We start from the raw sequence: 20,008 nt of genomic DNA on the forward strand, positions 1-20,008 counted from the left end.
GCTCAGTCAGTCACTCAGTGTTGCCTGAGAGGGCAACACTGCAACAGCCGGCCGCCAGGCTGTCTTTTTTTTGCACATTTATTTGCCTCCAGGAGGCCACAAGAGGGAGACAAGGGACTGCAAAATGGAAAATAAGCATCCACCAACTTTACAGACAACTTCTCTTTGCTCCTACAACCTCCATCCTTGCACAGTTTGTTATTCTTCCAGGTAACATAGTAACAAATCCAAATTGCTGCTCTCTTTGTAGGCAAGCAAGGGTTTGTTGCAACTGCAATTCTTACTTCTTCTTGGAAATGTAGGGACGACAGTACATTCCATCACATCCATCTAGTGTACACAGGTAGGTCCATTGTGGCGGGCGGGCGGGCGGGCGGGCTGCTTTAATGGCTGTTTGCTGTTCCCCCTACTCCACTCCACTATTTGACTGTGGTGCTGCATCAATCAATCAGTGGCTGGCTCAGGTGCAGCTCTTTAACCTACCTAAAAGGGAGGGCGGAGAGAAGACAAGGAAGGTGAATGAGCTGTTCCAATGTGAAATGCCGGAAACACAGAAACACAGAAGACACACACACACACACACAACAAGAGGTGGCAATGTATTAATTAATTGCATTTAATAAATTAGCTCATTATCACACATGACTGTACAAATGCATTGTCCAACAGGTGTTGAAATAATGGGATTAAAAGGGGAGATCCCATCAGAAAGACAAAAACAATAGCAAACACAAATAGCACTTTTGGAATCTGATTTTAGTCAACACATAAGGGAAGGGTGCACCGGTCCTGGAAATACTGCAATACCAGGTCAATGCGTGGAGTGGACAGAGCAAGCTCTATTTCCATCTCCCTGTTCTAAAAATCCATTTAATATATGGTCCCCAGATAGGGGACGTATCAGATATTAAACTGATAAGAACAGATTTTTTTTTTTTCAGTTGGCTACCCCCTCGCGGGGGTGTCAATGATTTATTACTTAAAATTCAAAAACATTTACAATAAATTACAGCTTTTTACAATGAATTACAGTAATAAAATCAATTTACATAAAAACACATAAAAGGGGACATGGTGGCAAATTCTTATATATTGGAGTTCCATTCTTTTACAAACCATTTATTTGAAAGGGTGGCATTTCTTTTTTTATCTAATAAATAATAAATGTACATCTCGCTAAAACAAAGACCTAAAACATCGTCAACAGATAAAACATCGTGCTTAAAAATCAGGATGTTCCTGGCCTTCCACAGAGCTTCTTTTACGCAGTTCATCGTCTTCCATGCAATAGTCTTTTGGTTCGCGGTTGGGCATCCAAAGAGTCCATATAAAATCATTTCGTAACTCAAGTCCTTTAGGTCTGCCATCTTCTTCATTAGAGGGAATATCTTTATCCAAATATGTTTTGTAAAATCACAAGTCCAAAAAATATGACGCACTGTCTCCTCAGCCTGGCAGCCTTCCCTCGGACAGACAGCAGACCTCGTGAATCCTCTCCTGAATTGGAATGCCCGGCATGGAAGACATTGATGAACGCAGCTCCAGGCCAGGTCCATCTGTGTATTAAAAAGATAAAACACATTAACCATTTTGAAGATAAAAGCACAGCGTTCATTATTAAAATTTTCAATATTAGTGACGACTTAATTTCCTCTTATGTCTTTTATAAGTTTCTTACTGTTTATCATGTCATTAAAATTTTTCCCTTTAAAATTAAACAAGGCCACTATTTTCTCTAAAATCACGTAATTTGCTGGTAGATTAAAAGCATAAGGTGAGGTTAAAACAATTTCAAACCACCCCATCCTTCGCATAAAAAACCCAGTATTAAAACGTAGAAAATAAGACCAATGATGTTGTTTAAAAAGAGAATTAAGACAGAAACAAAAGTACTTGATTAAAAGAAACCTATTAAAATCTGGAAAGTCTTTGCCACCCTTTGGTTTGATTTTCATTACCGTCTCACGTTTAAGTTTCTCCATTCTGGAACTCCAAAAGAAGGTAAAACAAGCTTTAGTAATTTTTCTTAATAAAACCGTGGGAGGAGGGAAAACCATGCTTAAGTATAAAAGCAAAGGTAAAATTATCATTTTAATTATTAAAATTTTTCCCTCCATGGTAAGCTTCCTCATGTTCCACATGCATATTTTTTGATTTACCTTCTGCGCCACCATGTCCCAACTGATAAAACCATTGTCGTACTCACTGAAGGAGACACCTAAAATTTTAATATTATCAGACACAGGAACCGGTATATCTCTAAGAGCCATGCTTCCTATGCTTAAAATATGACTCTTGCTGAAGTTTACTTTAAAACCGGAAGCACAGCAGTAAAACTAGATTTGCCTAAGGGTTCTCTGAAGCGACAGGGCGTCCCTACATAAAACCGCCACATCATCCATGTACCCCACTGCTTTGGCCTCTACGCCGCCTCCCCCGGGCAGGGGGACTCCACGGATACACTTATCGCGGCGAATTGCGCATAACAGAGGCTCCAATGCACATATAAAAAGCAGTGGGGACAAGGGACACCCCTGCTTCACCCCAGAGTTTAAAAATACGTCCTGTGTCTTAAAACCATTCACTAAAATTTTGCTGGTGCATTCTCTGTAAAAGGCTTTAATAGATAATAAAAATCCTTCAGGTATACCCATACGTTCTAAAACCTTAAAAAGATAAAAATGAGAGACACGGTCGAACGCCTTCTCAAAGTCTATAGATAAAATGGCTAATTTACCTTTTCTAGACCTCGTGTCCTCAATCACGTCTTTTATTAGGTTTAAATTATCCCAGATGCTGCGGCCTGGCACCCCACACACCTGGTCAGAGTGTATAATGTGGGGTATTATGGCTTTTAATCTATTTGCACATATTTTAGCCATAATTTTATAGTCGCTATTTAGAAGGGTTATTGGTCTCCAATTCTTTAAAACTGCGATGTCACCCGTCTTATACAGCAGGGAGACCTCACCCTTCCGCCAGGACTTAGGCAGCATCTTGGAATTAAAAACATCAGAAAAAAGGTTAAAAAGATCCTCTTTTAAAATGTCATAAAATTTTACATAAAACTCACTGGGTATACCGTCCGGTCCGGGAACTTTCCCTGTTTTAAAACTCTTAACAGTTTCTAAAACCTCCTGCTCCGTCAGCTCCTGTAATAAAAAATTCTGGGAGACAGGGTCTAAAACAGTAGTAATCTCCTTCAGTGAGTCACGCATAAAATTATGATCCACAGTCTTAACATTAAAAAGGTCAGTGTAAAACTCATGAACTTTACTTAAAAGACATATATGTAGAAGAATGATCGAGGCACTCACCGAAGCTGGCAAAAAATTCGTTCTTTATTACAAAAGAGGATCTAGGTCAGGATGTGGAAATGCCTACGGCCGTTTCACGTGCTGGTACACGCTTTCTCAAGGCCCTAGCGTCACTTCCTTCACCTGCCTTTTTATACACAAATTAGTACACATTGTTACATAACAAAAAATTAAAAAAGACAGGGAAATGCACAGTATATTTAGATGGTTCATACAATTAGTACATTCCAATCTTAGAATATCAAAATTACAATACAAAAATTCTCTAAAAACAAATAAGGTTCATGTTAAAAACGAACTAAGATCATTCCGATCATTGAGACCGAGCGGTCCTAGTGCACCTGTCAGAGAAATAATCTCTGCCTCTCTCTGCAGCAGAGATTTGTGTCTGTCTCCTCCTAACACCAATGGCTGAATGTGAACAATTCGGAGAGAAATTAATTATACCATTTCCCAATAGACCATACTGGTATTTCATCCCAAAGGTACATAAATCTATGGAATTTCCTCCGGGCCGCCCCATTATAGCGGGAATTGGATCAGTTACTGAGCCACTTTCACGCTATTTGGATTGGGTTATGCGCCCATTATTAAAGAATATTCCTTCCTATTTACAGGATACACAAGATTTCTTGTCAATAATTATGGACTTTGGTTGGCAAAAAGGATTTAAATTGGCTAGTATTGACGTCGAAAGCCTATACACCCGTATCCCTCAGGATGCCGGTGTACAGGCCGTTAGACGTCAATTGCAGTATACTAAAAGTGATCATGCGTTTATTGACTTCATATGTGAGGCATTACAGTATGTGTTGAGTCACAATTCCTTTCAATTTGATGACATCTGGTATCGACAAAAGTCAGGAACGGCGATGGGTACTCCCGTAGCTCCGACTTTTGCGAATTTATTTTTAGCGGATTTTGAAGAACAAATGATATACAATCTTTCGAATCCCTATGCCAAATACCTACAGTTATACCTACGTTATATAGACGACATTTTTGTAGTGTGGTCTGGTACCCAGCAGGAGTTTCTAGACTTTGTAAAATACCTCAATGCAAATTCGTCAAATATGAGTTTTACACATAAATTTGGTAATCAAGAAATTGAGTTTTTGGATGTATATGTAACAATAGAGGAGGGAGCAATTCAGACTAAAGGTTATCGAAAACCAACAGCCACTAATACATTGTTGCGGTATGATAGTTATCACCCTAGACATATAACTAAATCTTTACCTTATGCTCAATTTTTGCGTCTAAGACGAATTAATAGTAGTGACTTGACATTTTATAAACAGGCAGATGACATGAGTCAAAAGTTGGAAGCAAGAGGTTATCCGGTACAACTGGTAAAAGATGCTTTAAATAGAGCTAGTGTAATTAAACAAACATCGTTATTCCATCATAAAAAACATAGTCGAAAAACTCCTATGAAAAAAGATCAGAGATTTGTTCTATCCTTCGGTTATAGCCCAATGAGTGATGTTATTCGAACAAGTATTCGAAACAATTGGCACCTAATTGAGAATGATCCATTACTTATGGAAGTCGCAATTAGGAAACCAATTGTATCCTTTCGTAGATGTAAAAATTTAAAAGATATTTTAGTCAGGGGACGTTTTTCCCAAAAAGAGAAGTGCAAAGAAAATTGGCTGACAGCTAATAGTCCAAAGGGTAACCACAGATGTGGTCAATGCAATTATTGCAATTCCATAATACGTACAAGGAACCTGAATTTAGGGGGCATTACGTTTGAAATTAATGGATTAATAACCTGTAGGACTCAATATGTTGTTTATGCAGTAATTTGCGATTGTGGTAGATTTTATATAGGAAAAACTATACGACCTATGTATGTAAGATTTCGTGAACATATAAGATCACTAAATACATGTGAGGGATGCCCTAGGTTGATACAACATATGCAGGAGAAACATGAAAACAACGCTCGATGTATGCGATTTGTGGGTATTGTTCACATTCAGCCATTGGTGTTAGGAGGAGACAGACACAAATCTCTGCTGCAGAGAGAGGCAGAGATTATTTCTCTGACAGGTGCACTAGGACCGCTCGGTCTCAATGATCGGAATGATCTTAGTTCGTTTTTAACATGAACCTTATTTGTTTTTAGAGAATTTTTGTATTGTAATTTTGATATTCTAAGATTGGAATGTACTAATTGTATGAACCATCTAAATATACTGTGCATTTCCCTGTCTTTTTTAATTTTTTGTTATGTAACAATGTGTACTAATTTGTGTATAAAAAGGCAGGTGAAGGAAGTGACGCTAGGGCCTTGAGAAAGCGTGTACCAGCACGTGAAACGGCCGTAGGCATTTCCACATCCTGACCTAGATCCTCTTTTGTAATAAAGAACGAATTTTTTGCCAGCTTCGGTGAGTGCCTCGATCATTCTTCTACATATATATCCAGCTTTTTGTGCTATTCTTTCGAAGAGCAACTCCGTGGCAATTTACCTGCAATTATCCAATAGTAAGCAAGCCATATTTCAACTCCTATTCCGACTGTGCGGTTTTGGTAGTGCCAGCCTCTTTCCTTCTTCCCATTGATTTACTTAAAAGACCCTGTACATCTGACACACCTTCTATATTTTTGATAATTGCCTTTTTGTTATTTATTTTCTTAAAAAAGTACCTGGAGCAGGTCTCGTTCTCCTCCACATGTTGTATTTTTGAACGGAATATAATCTCTTTACCTTTCTGCTCCAGGCACTGGGCTATCTCCTTTTTCAAATTGGTGATGTCATCTTTAACGTCTATGTCATGATCTTGCATTTTGTACAGGGTCTGCAGACGGGTATTGAGAATTTTAAAAAAAGCGTATTTCTCTTTGGCTTTCGCCACGCTTTTCTTAATAAAAAAATCTTTTATTTTCTTTTTCATTTTCTCCCACCATGCACTGATGGGAGTACGTGTGTCTCTTACCCGCCTGCTTTCTTGGTAAAATTCAATAAAATCTGCTAAAACCTGTGGATCGTCTAAAAGGGAAACATTCATCTTCCAGGACTTTTTACATACAATATTATTAAGATCATGCTTTACTTTAAAAGATAAAAGCCTGTGATCTGAAAACACATTGGTTAAAACTTCACAATTAAAAGGCAGTAAATTTTCAGAACAAAAGATAAAATCAATCCTGGAGCTACAGGTGGCGTTGCTCCAGGTAACGCCGGCTTCCTCTGGACTGCTCCTGTTACATTCTTTGTATATGTCTTTTAATTTAAAATCAGTCACGATATCCTTGAGCAGTCCAGAGGTCTTGTCATAGTTCCTACTCGTACTGTTGGTAAGCCGGCGTTCTCCTCTCAGGATACAATTAAAATCACCTGCGAGGATAAAAGGCTCAGATGTGTTGATAAAAAGCGGTAAAATCTCCAGCATCCTCGCTCTTTCGTTCTTTTCTGGTGATCCGTAAAAATTTAAAAACTGCCACTTTACACCATCAATAAAAGCTTTAACCATTAAAATACGTCCTGGTAAGATTTCTTGAATAAAATCAATTAAAACGTTTCCCTTAAAAAGAATGGCGACCCCTGCTGATCTGGACTCGTTGGATCCAGACCAGACGGATGGACCATACTTCCAATCCTTTTTGTAATTTTCATATCTCATTGTATGGGGAATGCCGCACTCCTGCAGGAAAAATACAGAGGCTGCCAGGCAAGATAAAAAATTGAAGAGAGCAACCCTTCTCACTTTTGACTTGGCGCCCCTCACGTTGAGGGAGATTCCCATGAGCTCAGACATCGTGGAGAGTTAAAGCAAAATTCTGATTTTAAAATAATAAATAATAGGCGTACTTAAAATCAGATTGCTCCTCCACCAGCAATACCCGAAACCTCACTTGAACTCATGGCCCCGCCCTCATCCGACTCAACTGAAAAGAGGGACGAGGCAGGAGAAGAACTACTGTCGCTGAGAGCTGAGCCAGCAACACTCACCTCGTACACGGGGAGCCCAGACTCGCACAGCCTCACCTGGGTCTCTCTCGGTTGACCGACTGGGTCCATGTCTGGTGGGTCCCCCAAGGGCCCCGCCTCTCCCCCCTGGGCCCGTGAAGGCCGGTCTAGAGGGGGAGGTTGTGCGCATGGCGGGGTGTCCGATAATACGGAGGGAGCAGTGCCCGTCCTCCTCACCAGTGCAGGCGAGGAGGGGGTCCCAGGAGGAGCCACATCTTTCCGCACGGACGTATCCATCTGCTCCTCCCCTGTCTCCCTCCTACTGGCACGTTCTTGCTTCCCCTTTTTACGGGGACCCACCTGTACCCAGTCTTCTCCTTCCGAGTCGGTCTCTAGAGACCCAGGATTAGGAGCAGGCCCGGCACCGCCTGAGCAACCAGCCGTCTGGGATGCCACAGGTTCATCGATGGCCTGCTCCTTTTCTGCCTTCCTCTTGGCCTGCCGTTTTTCCTTGGCGCTGGGCTCATTTTTATCCCCTGAGGTCGCTGGCTGAGAGGCACCTGTTTTGGCTTCGGCTAGCCGTACTCTTGAAGCCCAGGTACCTCTCTGCTCTTTCGCCGCAACAGCTTGTTCTCCTCCTTGAGGACGGGACTGCTCTGCTGGTGGAGCACGTGGGGGCACCTCGGGTTGCTCATCTTCTTCGCCTCGGTACCTATGTGGACAAGCATAATAAAGATGACCAGTTTTTTGACAAAAATTGCATTTTTTCTCTTCTGTACATTCTCTCATTGTGTGTTGTTTACTTCCACAGTTCCTGCAGGTGACATCGCAGTTAAAACTGGTATGTCCATAGGTACCGCAGGCCCTGCAGAAGTTTGGCATTCCTGAGAAATAGAGGTCGCCATTCACATTCCCAAGTTTAAAACGAGCAGGTGGTAGCTTCGTTTCTTGGGTGGAGGGGTCCTTTATTAGCGTAACAATAAATTTCCATTTGACGGTCCACACACCGCACTCGTTCATAACTCTCCCCAGCAGCTTAACGTTCTTAAAGTATGCAGCAAGAAACGCCGCCACTTCCTGATCTTTCACGTATGGGGAATACATTTTAATCACTACGAGTTTGGTTACTTCAAAAGCGTGTTCAATTACCTGGACTCCCAAGGCCATGAGTTCACCTTGTTGCCTCTCAGCTTTTCCCATGGCATCACGGAGGATTCCTTCTCCCATGAAAGTCACGTCGTACACTCCACGCCTTGGGTAGTCCTGGATCGCCAAAATCTCGTTCTTGTGGACCGCCAACCGCTTTTCCAAAATATCGTGGACAAGGAACTTGAGACCACGAGGACCGCCTCCACCCTCTGCCAAGATAAATCTTGCAGTATTCCTCAACCGGGCGTATACCGGCACCGCATCAGGTCCGCCTGCCATTTGCGTGGCCAGGTCGGTACCGCACAGCTTGCGCTGCGCCCTTTGGCTTTAAGGAGACACACCAAAGGGCTTGGGGGGGGGGATCGCAACTCGTTGCTCAGGACTAAGCCTCTCTCCCAAATAGCAGCACGGGGGTGAAGTCCAGGCGAACCTGGACGATCCCCCGAGGCCGAGAGAGAGGGTACCTGAGCACCTTCTGACCAAAAACCTCCTGTATAAATACACTTGGTCTTAGCCAAAAGGCCGAGAAGCGATAACCCGAGCGGCCCTTGCCTTGCCCGAGCCTGTCCCATACTGCTGTTCACCCCTTGCAGCGATTGATTCAGCCTACTCCTAGGCAATTCCATGGGGCCCTGCAGGCTCACACACATTTACAGCTACTAAGCGGGAGGGAGGTGAATAAAGGCCGGAGAGGAAGCTACACAGGATTTGCTTCTTTTGCTTGCACCACAATGCAGTGCTGAAAGAGGAGGAATCTACATAAAAACGCCTTCCTGGCAACGCCCAAATGCCCTCCTGCCATGCAGATAAACACTGGCAGCGGCAGCAAGTGCATGCCCACAGCCACCCCTTGTTCCTTCACACCTTGTATCAGCTTTAATCCAGTCCAGTCCGGTGCTGCCTGCTGAGCAGCACTGACCAACACTGCCTGGGCCCAGGCTTTTATCTCTGAGGCAGGCCCCATTATGATGTCAGAAAGCTGGCTCTGGAATCCTGAGGGCTCCACTATGACACGTGCAAAGTTCCGTCTGAACTTTATATAAGACGGTGCGGCTCAGTCAGTCACTCAGTGTTGCCTGAGAGGGCAACACTGCAACAGCCGGCCGCCAGGCTGTCTTTTTTTTGCACAGCTAGTTGCCTCCAGGAGGCCACAAGAGGGAGACAAGGGACTGCAAAATGGAAAATAGGCATCCACCAACTTTACAGACAACTTCTCTTTGCTCCTACAACCTCCATCCTTGCACAGTTTGTTATTCTTCCAGGTAACATAGTAACAAATCCAAATTGCTGCTCTCTTTGTAGGCAAGCAAGGGTTTGTTGCAACTGCAATTCTTACTTCTTCTTGGAAATGTAGGGACGACAGTACATTCCATCACATCCATCTAGTGTACACAGGTAGGTCCATTGTGGCGGGCGGGCGGGCGGGCTGCTTTAATGGCTGTTTGCTGTTCCCCCTACTCCACTCCACTATTTGACTGTGGTGCTGCATCAATCAATCAGTGGCTGGCTCAGGTGCAGCTCTTTAACCTACCTAAAAGGGAGGGCGGAGAGAAGACAAGGAAGGTGAATGAGCTGTTCCAATGTGAAATGCCGGAAACACAGAAACACAGAAGACACACACACACACACACAACAAGAGGTGGCAATGTATTAATTAATTGCATTTAATAAATTAGCTCATTATCACACATGACTGTACAAATGCATTGTCCAACAGGTGTTGAAATAATGGGATTAAAAGGGGAGATCCCATCAGAAAGACAAAAACAATAGCAAACACAAATAGCACTTTTGGAATCTGATTTTAGTCAACACATAAGGGAAGGGTGCACCGGTCCTGGAAATACTGCAATACCAGGTCAATGCGTGGAGTGGACAGAGCAAGCTCTATTTCCATCTCCCTGTTCTAAAAATCCATTTAATATATGGTCCCCAGATAGGGGACGTATCAGATATTAAACTGATAAGAACAGATTTTTGATTTTTTACTTTTTTATTGAATTATTCAGAAAATACAATACATTATATCAGAAGAATTTTGCAAAACATGAACAACAGATAAGAACAAAGAACATCAAAGTCCTGACATCAGAAAGGCAACTTAATCTTGCAGAAACATATTCCATAGATGAATATTCCAAAGGCTCTTTGCTTTCCTCAGTCCCAACCTTTTTTTGTCCAGGAGATAAAAAACGTACATCTCACTAAGAGCCAACTTAATACAGTCCTTCTCTGTAATAGAATCACGTTTAAAAAGCAAGATGTTTCTAACTTTCCACAATGCCATCTTTATACAATTTACAGTAATCCATAGAACTCGACTCTTTTCACTTGTCGGGACATTAAAAACACCATATAGTATTACTTCATGATTCAAAACATTAAGATCGGATACAAATTTCAACAGAGAACCAATATAACGCCAAACATTTTGAGCATAAAAACAATTCCAAAATAAATGTAGAACTGTCTCATCATTAAAACATCCTGCTCTCGTACATTTTGCAGTTCTAACTAGCCTTCTCTTATGTTGAAAATCTCTGGTAGGTAAACATTGGTGTACAATTTGCCATGCTAAGTCCTTGAGTTCATTTGACAGGAAAGCCATATTGGTCATTCTCCATATTTTTTGAGTCCTTTCAACAGAATAATTTAAAACCATTGATAGTTGTTCATTCTTCCTAACTTCCAAATTTAATTTTCTTGTATTACTTAAAACATTTTCATCAAAACCACTAATATCATACATACGAATAATTCTTTCTAAAATAGCATAATGAATTGGGGGAACATATAGAACAGGCGATGTTAAAGACAAGGTTATCCATTTTCTTTTCCTAAAAATATGGCCAGCAGCATATCTTAGAAAATACGACCAATAACTATGGCCGTGTAGGCCATTAAAACACATAGAAAAGAATTTCACATATAAAAACCTCTTAATGTTTGGTACATCTTTACCTCCCAATTTCTTTGCTGTAAACATAACCTCTCTTTTAATTTTATCCATTTTTGAACTCCATATAAAATTAAAACAAATCTTATTTAAAAACTTTAAAGTGCATTCTTTTGGTGGAAAAACCATGCTTAGATATAACATTATAGGTAAAAGCAGAGATTTCATAATAAGTATCTTCCCCTCAATAGTTAATTTTCTCATTTTCCAAAAACTAATCTTCTTTTGTACTTTCTCTTTCACTATAGACCAACTTTCATCCCCATTATTCCCACTATCAAAGATAATCCCTAGAATCTTGATCTTATTATATTGCACTTGTACTTCTGTATTGCACCATTCCCCTATTGCAAAGCAATCACATTTCTCTTTGTTTAATCTAAAGGCAGAACCCTCACAAAAGTATTCAGTTTGCCTTATTGCACGTTTCAAGGATGATTCATTTGTGCAAAAAATGTTAACATCGTCCATATAGGCTATAGTCTTGACACTTTGTCCTCCACTCCCAGGAATTGGCACACCTTTAATAATCTTATCTTTCCTTAAAAGGGTTAAAAGTGGCTCTATTGTACATATAAAAAGTATCGGGGAAAGCGGGCATCCTTGTTTAACTCCTGATTGCAAAAACACTTCTTGAGACAGAAAACCATTTACTAAAATACGACTAACACAATTTTTATATAAAAGCGCAATTCTTTCAATAATAAAATCAGGAAAGCACATTCTTTTTAAGACCATCAATAAAAATTCATGCGAGACCCTATCATAGGCCTTTTGAAAATCTAAAGATAAAATCGCCATTCTCTGTTTGCATTGTTTCTGATACCATAAAACGTCTCTGATAAGATTAAGATGATCACTTACTTTCCTCCCTGGCACTCCACATACCTGGTCACTGTGAATTACTTTGGAAATCACTTTTTTCATCCTATTTACTAAGACCTTTGCTAACACTTTGTAATCCACATTTAATAAGGTTATAGGTCTCCAGTTCTCCAATTTTGTCCTATCACCTTTCTTAAAAATCAGAGTAACTACTCCATCACGCCAGGAGGCCGGCAAAATTTTACATGAAAAAGCGTTTTTAAAAACACTTATAAGATCATCTTTTAAGATAGACCAGAAGCATAAGTAAAACTCCACGGGTAATCCGTCAGAGCCTGGTGTTTTCCCCTTAGAGAAACTTTTAAACACACTCAACAGTTCTGGTAAACTCACACTCTCACATAGACTTTCCTGATCAGAGTTCTCGAGTTTTAAATCCATAGCATTTAAAAGGTCTTCAGTAAAAGAATGGTCAATTGTTTTTTTATTAAAAAGATCCTGATAAAACTTCTGCGCTTCTACTAAAATCTCGTCATTTGTCTTCTTACCTTCCATCTCGACAATCATTCCTTTATTTTCCACCACTTTTTTAAAGAAAAACCTTGAACATTTCTCATCATTTTCTAAACATTGCACTTTTGCATTAAAAATCACCTCCTTACCTTTTGCACTTATCGCATTCTTGATATCACTTTTTGTCATTGCAATAACATCATCCATTTCTAGCCCCTCTTGTTTTAACCTGTAATACGTCTGCATTTTTGTGTTCAATACTTTAAACCACTGTTTTTTTTCCCTGGCCTTTTGCATCCCTTTCCTAATAAAAAACTGTTTTATCCATTTCTTTACCTCCTCCCACCATGCCAGAATACTCTCGTATCTAGACTGACCCAACCTCCATTTTTTATATACAAGAATAAACTCATTTTTAATTTGCATATCTTCCAGCAATGTAGTATTGAGTTTCCAGACTCCTCTTCCTTTCTCCAGGCCAGGTAAAGTGACATGTGCATACAACAATTTATGATCTGAGAATATGTTAGATAAAAGAGAAATATTATTCAATTTAACACTATCTGATATTAAAACAAAATCTATTCTAGATTTACAGACATTATTCTCCCAAGTATATCCAGGGTCATTGGGATGTAAACTCTTCCACATATCAGAGAGATTAAAATCTATTGTAAAATTTTTAAGTTGTTTCTCTGTTTTATCCGTTCTCACATGTACACTTCTACTCTCACGCTGTTCACCACTCATATTACAATTAAAATCACCAGCCATTAGAATCGGTGTTGGGCCTGGGATAAAAACTTGCATATCATTAAGCAAATCAGCCCTTTCTTGTTTCTCAGGTGAAGCATATACATTTATCAACTTGATCTCTAACCCATTATACTTGACATTCACCTGTAGAGCTCTCCCAGGAACAATCTCAAAATATGACAATATTTGTATATCTGAACCTCTAAATAAAACCCCAACACCCGAATTTTTATTTATGTTATCTCCAGACCAGACTGATGGCCCAATAGTCCAGTCCTTCCGGATATCACTGTAATTTGGGCTGTGATCAATTGCACATTCCTGTAAAAAATAAATAGAACAGTCCACAGACTCCAAATACTTAAATAAAGCAGCCCTCCGAGTGGGGCTCTTCAAACTTCTCACATTAAGTGAGGCATATTTTAAAGATGCCATCTAATAGATGATTTTATCAGCTGGAGCTCGAACTTTCGGATATAAAGCCCAATAGTGACTCTGGACTTACAAAATCCTCAATATTGAAAGGATCAGACGCTGACATTAGTGGTATTAGAGGCCTTGACATTAACTGACATGTATCAATTTCTTCTGCACTCATCTTTGAGGGTCTTTTAACTCCCAGGGGTTGCTCCTCCCCGTCTTTTTTGCCTTTCTTGCGTTTTGTTTCCCTTGAGGCGACTTCCATGGCTTCCTCACTTGATCTGGGCTTTCCATCAGCTACAGCCTCAGCAGGGAGTGCCCTCCCCACCTCAGCTGCAGCAGCAGAGTGCCCCACAAGCTCCACCCCAGTCTTGATTTTCACTGTTGGCTTCTCTGCAAGTAGTTTTGGCTGCTCAGGTTGATTACTCCCCCCTGGGTCCGCAGCAGGGAGCCCAACCTGGACAGCGCCACTCCTTCCAGCCACTCGATCAGCCCAAGATCTGGACGTACGCATACTGCAGTCCTTAAAGGCATGACCTTCTTCTCCACAAACATTGCAGACCATTGTGCTGCAGTCCTTAGACAGATGACCTTCTTTATTACAGCGACCACAAAAGACAGCCGGACTTTCACAACCATCTGCAGTGTGGCCAAATTTCTTACACTTCCTGCAAAACAGAGGCATCTCTGGGTAAAAGAGATATCCCTTGTCACGCCCAATGGAAAAGTTTGATGGTGGATGACGCAGTCCCCCAACACCACCTGGATCTCCAGCCAATTTAACAAAAAACTTGTGTTTGCCAGTCCACAAATCTTCCGAGTTCATGACCTTATGCGAATATTTTATGCTAATGCAGTATTTTCTCAGAAACAAAGCAATGTCCTCCACAGGCACAAAAGGGTTATACATACATACCACCAAAGGCACATCCCCACCAGAATAAAGAATGGTTACGGTCAGTCCATCGAGCTCCGGGTTCTCTTTGCAGGTCTTGAGTACCTCAAATAAATTTTGGCAGGCAGAAATAGAATCCAAGGTCAAAATGTAGGCTCCTTTCCTGGAATCCCTCAGGCAAACGATGGTCTCCTTCTTCACCAACAAGATCTTGTAAAGGATTTCTCTCACGAAGTAAGGTAACTGGAACCGATCCACCTTGCTCTCCTCCACTTCAAATCGAAAGGAAAAACGAATCCGCGCTTCGCCGGCTGAAATATAACGGATGATCACACCCATGATGATCGATCGCCTTTTCGGTCTTGTTCGTAGTCTTCCCCCTATAGCAGCAGGTGGCTTAAGACAGCAAGCGGCCGATGCCACAAGGCCGAAGGAAGAGCGTACTCCCAAGGTCCCCCTAGCTAAACCACTTGAGCTTAGCCAGAAGGCCGAGAAGCGATAACCCGAGCGGCCCTTGCCTTGCCCGAGCCTGTCCCATACTGCTGTTCACCCCTTGCAGCGATTGATTCAGCCTACTCCTAGGCAATTCCATGGGGCCCTGCAGGCTCACACACATTTACAGCTACTAAGCGGGAGGGAGGTGAATAAAGGCCGGAGAGGAAGCTACACAGGATTTGCTTCTTTTGCTTGCACCACAATGCAGTGCTGAAAGAGGAGGAATCTACATAAAAACGCCTTCCTGGCAACGCCCAAATGCCCTCCTGCCATGCAGATAAACACTGGCAGCGGCAGCAAGTGCATGCCCACAGCCACCCCTTGTTCCTTCACACCTTGTATCAGCTTTAATCCAGTCCAGTCCGGTGCTGCCTGCTGAGCAGCACTGACCAACACTGCCTGGGCCCAGGCTTTTATCTCTGAGGCAGGCCCCATTATGATGTCAGAAAGCTGGCTCTGGAATCCTGAGGGCTCCACTATGACACGTGCAAAGTTCCGTCTGAACTTTATATAAGACGGTGCGGCTCAGTCAGTCACTCAGTGTTGCCTGAGAGGGCAACACTGCAACAGCCGGCCGCCAGGCTGTCTTTTTTTTGCACAGCTAGTTGCCTCCAGGAGGCCACAAGAGGGAGACAAGGGACTGCAAAATGGAAAATAGGCATCCACCAACTTTACAGACAACTTCTCTTTGCTCCTACAACCTCCATCCTTGCACAGTTTGTTATTCTTCCAGGTAACATAGTAACAAATCCAAATTGCTGCTCTCTTTGTAGGCAAGCAAGGGTTTGTTGCAACTGCAATTCTTACTTCTTCTTGGAAATGTAGGGACGACAGTACATTCCATCACATCCATCTAGTGTACACAGGTAGGTCCATTGTGGCGGGCGGGCGGGCGGGCGGGCGGGCGGGCGGGCGGGCTGCTTTAATGGCTGTTTGCTGTTCCCCCTACTCCACTCCACTATTTGACTGTGGTGCTGCATCAATCAATCAGTGGCTGGCTCAGGTGCAGCTCTTTAACCTACCTAAAAGGGAGGGCGGAGAGAAGACAAGGAAGGTGAATGAGCTGTTCCAATGTGAAATGCCGGAAACACAGAAACACAGAAGACACACACACACACACACAACAAGAGGTGGCAATGTATTAATTAATTGCATTTAATAAATTAGCTCATTATCACACATGACTGTACAAATGCATTGTCCAACAGGTGTTGAAATAATGGGATTAAAAGGGGAGATCCCATCAGAAAGACAAAAACAATAGCAAACACAAATAGCACTTTTGGAATCTGATTTTAGTCAACACATAAGGGAAGGGTGCACCGGTCCTGGAAATACTGCAATACCAGGTCAATGCGTGGAGTGGACAGAGCAAGCTCTATTTCCATCTCCCTGTTCTAAAAATCCATTTAATATATGGTCCCCAGATAGGGGACGTATCAGATATTAAACTGATAAGAACAGATTTTTTTTTTTTTTTTTTTTTTTTTTTAACCCTCAGAGGTAAAAATATAAATTCATTATATTTTTTGCACCTCAAACACTTTCACCAAACGTACACTCTGTATTTAGTGCGTTTCTTTAAGCTCATCATCGGGTCAATTATTTTCCTTTTTTAAACATATTTATTTACATTTACAATTAAACAAAAAGGCATACAATCCCATCACTTTAGTCTAAACCCTTCACTCCACCCACCATTTATACTTTAACTACATACCTCCACTTCAAAAATTTCCAAATACCCTCTGCATCTGCTTCCCCAAACCTTTTCTTGTCCGACAAATATACCACATACATTCTATCCAAAATCATCCTCAAACACCCTTCTACCGTCACTTCCTTTCTTCTAAAGACATACAAATTCCTTACATCCCACAAAACTTCTTTAATGATTGCTAACATAATACACCACACCCTCTGTTTTTTCCTATCTAACATTCCCAACCCAAACATTATTACCTCAAACGACAGTTTTTTAACCCCAACCACCTCTTTACACAAAGGACTCACACCCTTCCACACCTCCTGAGCCACATCACAATTCCAGAATAAATGTAAAATATTTTCACACCCTCCACACCCCACTCTAGGACATGCTTCACTCCTCCCAATCCCACGATATCTTTGAAACTCTCTCACAGGCAACGCTCCATGCATACTTTGCCATACAATCTCTTTCTGTCTATTTGTTATCCCATCCGTTTCCAAACTCTTCCATACTCTCCCTACATTCGCCCTTCTCACCATATTTATAGGACACTGCACTTCTTTTCCTTCAATACATCTCAACATCTCTTTTTTATTTCTCAACACATCACCCTTCCCCAACAACTCATAGCTTTTCAAAAACTTTTCCACATACAGATACCACTTTGGACATATAAGTGCATACGGCACTCTTAAATCTCTCCCTATCCATCCTAATCTGCATAACACACTCCCACTCAGATATCTTACCATACATGCAAATTTCCAATCACCTCCCATCATCCTTCTTACTGCAAACACACTATTCACTCCCAAATATACCTCAATATTAGGAAACCCCATTCCCCCATTCTTTACACTTTTCCTCACAGTCTCTCTCTTCACTCTCTCCATCTTAGAACCCCAAAAAAATACCATCAGCACTCTATTCAATCTTCTCAGCATCATAGACCCTGGCGGAAAGACAAAAGCAACATACAACAAAATTGGTAAAATCACACTTTTAATCACAAGAATCTTCCCAGCAAAAGACAATTCTCTCAAACGCCAGAAATTCATTTTCTTAATAATCTTTTTACCAACATCCTCCCAACTTTCATTCCCATCCAATTTTTCATCAAATTTCACCCCCAAAATCTGAATCGCTCCTTCCACACATTTTACACCTAAATCTTCTCTCCTCCCAATGTTCCCAAACCTCTTACATTCACTCTTATCCCAATTAACTCTAAATGCAGATGCCCCACAGAACAAAGCAACTAACAATTTAGCACGCCTTACCGCAGCATCGGATTCACAAATCACACACACATCATCCATGTATGCTAATACTTTTACTTCTTTCCCACCACAACCAGGAATCTTCACACCTCTCATACATTTATCCTTCCGAAACATCTGTAATAAAGGCTCAATCGCACAAATAAAGGCAATCGGAGACAGGGGACACCCCTGCCTCACACCGGAACCCACACTTATCTCACCACCAACCCATCCATTAATGAGAATCTTACTATACACATTCTTATACAACACTCTTACAACATTCACAAAGTCACTAGGAAAACCCATTCTTACCAAAACTCTAAATAAAAAATCATGCGCCAAACGATCAAAAGCCTTTTCAAAATCAATTGACAGAACATTCAATACTTGTTTCCTCTCCATGCTATCCCATATCACATCTCTCAGCAAACACAAATTCTCACTAATCCTCCTCCCCGGCACTCCACACACTTGCTCCTCCCCAACCACCTGACCAATCACATCTCTCATCCTATTTGCAATCAGCTTAGCAAACACCTTATAGTCCACATTCAACAAAGTAATCGGCCTCCAATTTTTAACATCATTCACATCCCCTTTCTTATAAATCAAAACCACCACCCCACTTTTCATACTTTCAACCATCCTACCATTCTCCCACATAAATTTATAAACTTGCACCACATCATCCTTAATCACGTCCCACATTTTTATGTAAAATTCCATCGGTAACCCATCATCCCCTGGAGTCTTATTCACAGCCATACTATCCAACACTCTCTTTACTTCATCCTCCTCAATGTTTCTCATCAAATTTGCATATTCAATTACTTCCACCCTATTTTCAATCATACTCACCACTTCAGCCTCCAAGTCCCTATCAATCTCTTTCACTGCATACAATTCTTTATAAAAACTTTCAACCACAGGAAACACTGCTTTTCCTTTCACCACCCTTCCATTTTTATCATACACTCTCACCAAATCCTCCTTTTTCCCCACTACTTTTTTGAAAAAATACCTAGAACATTTTTCCCCCTTTTCCAATTTATCTAATTTTGACTGATACATAATCTTTCTACCTTTTTCTAACAACCATTCCCTCATCTCATTTTTCACACAATCAATCTCCTCATCCACACTCCAACCTCTCTTTTTAACCTTCTGGAGAAAATTCAACCTTATATTATAACATTCATACCTCTTCCTTCTCTCCACAGCTTTCCTATAACCAACCTTTCTAAAAAACACACGTGTTCTTTCTTTAACCCAATCCCACCATGTTATTATATCCACAAAATCACCTTTTTTCTCACACCAAAACCTATATGTATCCACATATTTTCCACAAACACTCTCATCATCCAACAAACTCACATTCAATTTCCATAAACCCCTCCCACTCCCACAATCCTCATCCCAGACCAACTCACACTTAATGCACTCGTGATCAGAATATCCTACCTTCATTTGCATATATCCCTTACCCATCACCCCCTTAGAAACAAAAATCATATCAATTCTACTACTGTGTCTCCCACTATCCGCATAATAAGTATCTACTATAGGGTTAACACCACACAGGTGCACTACATCCCTCAATCCAAAATCAGTGAGTACAGACTTTAGCACATTCCCAGACACATCCAAATCCCCTCTAGTATCACAGTTAAAATCCCCCACCCACACAATATGTTCCCTACCTGGCAAAAACAGTTTAATTCTCTCAAACAACTCCACTCTCTCTTCCTTTTTTGCAGATGCATACACATTAATTACACGCA

The 20,008-nt window shown here is 41.2% G+C and overlaps 1 non-coding gene and 2 pseudogenes across 1 annotated transcript; all 3 read right to left on the reverse strand.

Moving 5' to 3' along the window:
* Window positions 1–773: 773 nt before the first annotated feature.
* On the reverse strand, window positions 774–974 carry LOC142695716 (U2 spliceosomal RNA; annotated as a pseudogene).
* Window positions 975–10,209: 9,235 nt separating this feature from the next.
* On the reverse strand, window positions 10,210–10,407 carry LOC142695635 (U2 spliceosomal RNA). Its single transcript, XR_012863727.1, has one exon. It is a non-coding gene; the product is annotated as a U2 spliceosomal RNA (small nuclear RNA).
* Window positions 10,408–16,560: 6,153 nt separating this feature from the next.
* Window positions 16,561–16,761, reverse strand: LOC142695660 (U2 spliceosomal RNA; annotated as a pseudogene).
* Between the last annotated feature and the right edge of the window lie 3,247 nt (window positions 16,762–20,008).

The sequence above is a fragment of the Rhinoderma darwinii genome (assembly GCF_050947455.1).
Source record: "Rhinoderma darwinii isolate aRhiDar2 chromosome 5 unlocalized genomic scaffold, aRhiDar2.hap1 SUPER_5_unloc_48, whole genome shotgun sequence".
Taxonomy (NCBI): Eukaryota; Metazoa; Chordata; class Amphibia; order Anura; family Rhinodermatidae; genus Rhinoderma; species Rhinoderma darwinii.